Here is a 5,951-nt window from a genome sequence, read left to right as displayed (position 1 = left end):
AACGGTTCGCCATGTGAATCGTCATTCTTGTAGCCTTCATCTTCTGAATTTCCAACTTTTGATAAAATGAAAAAGGCATCAAATTAATGCTAGCCCCAGAATCGGATAAAGCATTAACCTTCATTTTGTTACCAAACTCACACGGAAGAGTGAGGCGTCCAGGATCCCCCATCTTCTCAGGTATCTCTCCCAATCAAGGCTTGCAGTAATCTTTGATACTCGGGAATTTTGGATAAGGACTCAACAAAGGGAGTATTAATCGGGATTCCCTTTACGTGTTTAACAAAATCCAGATGCTCTCTTTCCAGTGGACTAAGGGCAGCTTGGGATGGAAACGGTAAAGGCGGTTGATAAACAGGAACGGGCTCAGAAACTTTTTGTTCAGACAAGGGCCACTTCGTGGCCAGACAAGTGCCACGTCGTGGCGTAGCTGTTTCAACAACCCTTTCACTTTCGAACTTTGGCTTCCTTGGTTTTGGATCGGGTTGCTGTGGTTCTTCTTCTAATGCCTCTAGGAACTCAGAGATGGCCTCTTCTTCAGTATCTATAACCATTACATGAGATTGGGTCTTCATTTCATGATTTTTTGGGGACAACTTTTCATGAACTAGAGTGGCTAGTTGACCAAATTGTACTTCAAGGTTATTGATGGAGGCTTGCTGATTCTTTATTAAATTTTGCTGTTCATTAATAGCAGAATCAGTAGCATCGTGTCTCTTTTTCGAAGCTTCCATAAACTACATAAGCATGGTCTCTAGATCGGGTTTCTTCTCAACTTGTGGCTGCTCCTTTTGATAAAAGCCTTGACCTGTCTGCCTGTACTTCTCCTCTTTTTGCTTCTTATACTCTTCATATGGCAGCCACTCCTTCCTTGGTTTCCTCCAGTCTTCATCAAACTTATCCCCACTCGAGTAGCACACTTGAGACTTTCTGTTCCCAAACTCATCTAAATTGCAGTCCTTGGTCAAGTGTGGACCACTATACCTCTCGCAACCCACTCTTATGGCATGAATTGACTGGTCCATTTGTGTTATCCTTCGATCCAAATTATTCAACATAGCCATCACAACTGCTATTTCTTCAGTTTGGGCTCCTCCACCGCCTTTGATTCCATCTTGCCTAGGGTTGTGGTATTCGCGAGAGTGCTTCGCGAATTCTTCAATCATCTCCTTGACCTCCCTTGGATTTTTCTTTGTCAAAGGTCCTTGAGATTCAAGGAGTTGTCTCGTCATAACGTTGACCCCATCATAGAAAATCGACATCTCTTGTTGCACATTTAGATCATGCTGAGGGCAATATCTGAGCAAGTCCTTGTACCGCTCCCATGCTTCGTATAATGACTCCCCCGACTGTTGCTTAAAGTTGGCTATTGCCTTCTTGAGTTTAGTTATCTTGGATGGCGAGAAAAACTGGTCTAGGAATTGCTCACGCATTTGAGCCCAAGTGGTGATTGTACCCGGTGGAAGTGATTTTAGCCACTCTTTAGCAGGTCCCTTGAAAGTAATGGGAAGCAACCTAAGCAAGACGATATTTCTGTTGACATTTGGGACATTGAAGTAATCAACAATGTCATTGACTTCATCTAGATGCTTAAAAGCATCCTCATGATCTTTCCCAAAAAATGGGATATCCTTCAGTGCAGTCAAGATGTGCCCCTTCAGCTCGAATGTGGAAGTGGCGGGTATTGCGGGTGGGACTAAACCGGGACCCACATCTTCTCGGATCCGCTTCTTGTAAGCTCCCATGGACATCTCTTCAATTGCTTCCACCTTATTCCTTGGCTCGTTCTCGGGTTCACTTGTATGTTCTTCAAATTCGGGCTCGGTATCGTATTCGGATTCGGTTTGGACGGGTATTTGATCCAAGTGCTCAAAATTGCTCTTGTTCCTTGAGGATGTACTTGACTCTCCTGTCTTCTTTCCCGACTTCCTTTAAAATGCTGACTTTAGTTCTTGCAATGACGTCTTCTTATTAGTCTTCTTGTGAAGTGCAGCTTCTGGATCTTCAATTGGTGGCACCAAAGGTGTGGTAGATCCTCTGGTCATGAACTCCTACACAATAAAAATAAAATGTAAAACTGAAATAGAAAAATAAACTACAAACTAAAAACTAAATTTCTCAGAAAACACGTCGTGGCGTGTATCTGGCCACGTCGTGGAGTCTATGAACTTTTTTTTTTACCTTGCTGAAAAATTAACTTTTTGCGGGTTTTACCCCACAAAAAGGATCGACTAACTCAATGCAAATAAATAAGCTAATAAACTAAGCCGTTCCCCGGCAACGGTGCCAAAAACTTGATGTGCATGAAAGTACCCACTAATTTTAATATTTATAACCTAACAAACTTAAACTAACTATGCACTTATAGGCAGTGTACCTAGTCAGATTATAGTATGGCTTAGGTAAGTCGGGTGTCGATCACAGGGAACAGTGTTACTAATTAATCTATTTGCTATCAAATTAACCTAATTGTTAACAAATTTATAAAGGTTTTTATCTGATTTTACAAGATCAGACGAACTTAACTTAAATTCAATCAATAAGTAAACACACACTCTTGTCTAGTTCGAGTCCACTTCGTCCTTACGGCTAGCTAATAATTATGGATTATCAAGTTGGTTTTAATTGTATTAGTAATTTAATTCTAACTTTACCAATAATTAATTATTTCATGTCAAACAATGTATGGTCACACATAATTAAGCACATAACCAATTATGAATATGAATATGCTATGTGAGATTTATTATGTAAACGCAATTATAGTCACAATCCACGTTCTCTAGCACAGCTAAGTTTATTTACTCTAATTACTAACTAAGATTGGTCAATCCTAGCTCTAATAATTCAATGTTTACTAAATCATTAGGTAAACAAGTTTATGCAGTTAATGGTCACTAAGCTACACAGAACATGAAATCAAGCAACTAAAGAAACAAACACAAGCATGCTAGGTAACTATAAATCAAACACAAGCAATTTACAAAATAAATAAATCCATAAAAATTAAGCTATTCATAAGTTGGAAGCTTCATCTAGCTAAACAAGAGTAGGTAGATTCAGCTGCTCATAATAGCAACTAACACACTAACATAAATCAAAGTGTAACGAAACATGTTCCTAGTTAACAAATAAATAAACTAAATTATGGACCTTCACTCTTTTGGTGTTGAAAGCCTTTTCCCATAACTTTTCTTCTGCTCAAAATCGTCTTCTGGAACTCCTTTCTCTAGCCAAAAATTCTCCCTATTCGTAATGGTCAAGGGTGCTTAAATAACCTTAAAAATCCCGTGCCACATCGTGGATATACATGCCATGATGTGGCCCCCAAGTTATCCGCATCGGGTAAGGTCTCCTTCTTTACGCGATCTTTATCTTCAAGGCTACTCATGCCACGTCGTGGATATCCATGCCATGACGTGGTTTTATTAATTTCTGTGGATTTCTTCATCTCTTGTGTTCCAAGTCTCCCATGTTCTATAGTTTGTCGCTTTTGGTCCCTCTCTTCGAAAATACTTCTAATTGACTGAAAATAACAATTCAAAGTCATAATTATCATTATTCTAAACATATTATCAACTTATTAATAAAAATGTACTCAAATATTGACTGAAAATGGGTATAAATACGGCAATATCACTTCATTACCCTTCGGTTCAGTAGATGGTTTCGCTCTAGAAGGAGGTTGAGTTGTTACCTTCTCTCCCCCTTGTTTCGGCTGGACACTAGTCACTGGAACACCCTCGATACGACTAAGGATGTCCAGTGCTGGTCTGAGCTTGTCAGCCAGATGGTGCCTGATAGTTATGGTGATGATAGGATCGTGAGCCTCAAGGAGATGAAGAAGGATGGAGTGAACATCAGCAGTAGAACTCCGAATGACCTCCCTTTATGACTTTAGGTCGTTGACCTCAGCAGTAGCAGTACGCAACTTGTAATTTTTCATTTTCAGCTGTGAGGTTTGCCTGTCTAGCTCATCCATGATACGATTCTCTACAGCTAACTCAGCCTCCAGTTGAGTCAATCGGTAATTGACGTTAGCATGTAAAGTTTTGTTGGCTGCTTCAATTGCCTGGTGTGCAACTTCAAGGTTGGAACGTTCAGATTGAAGAAATCTTGCACAGTAACAGACTGAGAACATGATGTCAGGGCGATTTTGGTATGGATTCGGCTTGCATCATTCCTAGGCCTTGTAGAATCTTATTGAAGCTTGCTTCAGGTAAAGCCTTAGTGAATATATCTGCCAGTTGATCTGTCGTTCTGACGAAGTGAATTTCTACGTTACCATCTTCGACGTGATCCTTGATGAAGTGGTACCTTAGTGCTATATGCTTGGTCTTCGAGTGTTGCACTGGGTTGTGACAAATCCTAATTGTGCTTTCAGAGTCGAAATATAGTGGGATTTTCTTCATTTTAGCCCGTAATCCCTAAGCTGACTTTGTATCCATACGACTTGAGATGTGCATGATGCTGCATAATGTATACAGCTACTGCAGTGGAGAGAGAAACATAAGTTTGTTTCTTCGATTTCCAACTAACCAATTTACCATCTAGAAATTCGAAACCTTTAGTGGTGCTTTTATGATCTAATCCACAACCACCTAAGTCAGCATTTGAGAATACTTGAACAAAGAATCCTGAGTTGGCTGGATACAACAGATCGAGAGAGGAGGTTCGCTTCAGATAGCAAAAGATGTTTTTCACGGCTTGCAGATGAGGTTCGCGTGGGTTGGATTGAAATCTTGCACAGTAACAGACTGAGAACATGATGTCAGGTCTACTGGCTGTGTGATACATTAGAGACCTAATCATTTGTCGATAGAGCGTCATATCAGCTGATGGTTTCTCCAATGAGGGTGTAAGCTTTGTCGCAAAGGCCATAGGCACTTTCACTTTGGAGTCTCCCATCATCCCAAACTTAGCCAATAGAGTCTTGGTGTATGTCTCCTGATCAATAAAAATGCCTTCGGGTCCCTTTCTAATGTTTAATCCAAGGAAAAAGTTAATTGGACCCATTGAGGTCATCTCAAATTTAGTTTCCATCAACTTCCTGAATTCAGCTGTTAAGCTAGGATTCGTGGAGCCAAAGATGATGTCATCAACATAAATTTGGACTATCATAAGGTGGTTACCTTCTCGCTTGTGAAAGAAGGTTGGGTCAACCGAACCTTGTTTGAACTTAGACATTTTTAAGAAACGAGTGAGAGTTTCATACCATGCTCTGGGAGCCTGTTTTAAGAAATATACAACTTTGTCAAGGACATAACAATGATCTGGATTCTTTTCGTTCACGAAGCCTGGTAGTTGCTCAACATACACCGTTTCTTCAAGTTCCCCATTGAGAAAGGCATATTTGACGTCCATCTGATAGACTTCAAAGTTCTTGTGAGCTGCATAGGCAAGAAAATACGAACATACTCTAGTCTTGCAACTGGAGCGAAGGTCTCTTCATAATCGATGCCTTCTTCCTGACAGTATCCTTTGACCACTAGCCGTGCTTTGTTACGAATGCCATTCCCCTCCTTGTCCATCTTGTTTCTGAATACCCATTTGAGACCAACAACCGAAGCATCCTTTGGAGTTGAAATAAGACGCCATACTTTGTTTCTTTCAAACTCATTTAACTCATCTTGCATGGCTTGAATCCAGTCTGAATGATCAAGTGCAGAGTTAATGGTCTTCCTTTCAACTTTGGAAACAAAGGAGTTGAACATGCAAAAATCTACTTGAGAAAAGAGTGCAGCTTGTTTCGCTTTGATTTGAGATCTAGTTAACACTTTTTCTGAAGATTCCCCGATAATTTGACTTTGAGGGTGATCTTTGGTCCATTTGATAAGTGGTGGGTAATTTGGATCATAAGTGGGATCCAATTCGGCATTTATTTCTTCTTCTAATTCAGATAGAATGTCATCATCATTGACGTTGGTGTTCTTCCCCTCGAAGAATGACTC

The 5,951-nt window shown here is 40.2% G+C and overlaps 1 non-coding gene across 1 annotated transcript; it reads left to right on the top strand.

The window, feature by feature from the left end:
- Positions 1 to 1,278: 1,278 nt before the first annotated feature.
- LOC111893748 (small nucleolar RNA R71) lies at positions 1,279 to 1,385 on the top strand. The gene has a single exon (XR_002850944.1). It is a non-coding gene; the product is annotated as a small nucleolar RNA R71 (small nucleolar RNA).
- Positions 1,386 to 5,951: the final 4,566 nt, after the last annotated feature.

This window comes from Lactuca sativa, chromosome 1, assembly GCF_002870075.4.
Source record: "Lactuca sativa cultivar Salinas chromosome 1, Lsat_Salinas_v11, whole genome shotgun sequence".
NCBI classification, from domain to species: Eukaryota; Viridiplantae; Streptophyta; class Magnoliopsida; order Asterales; family Asteraceae; genus Lactuca; species Lactuca sativa.
Note: the sequence above shows the minus strand (reverse complement) of the source record. Positions and strands in the feature narration are given on the sequence as shown.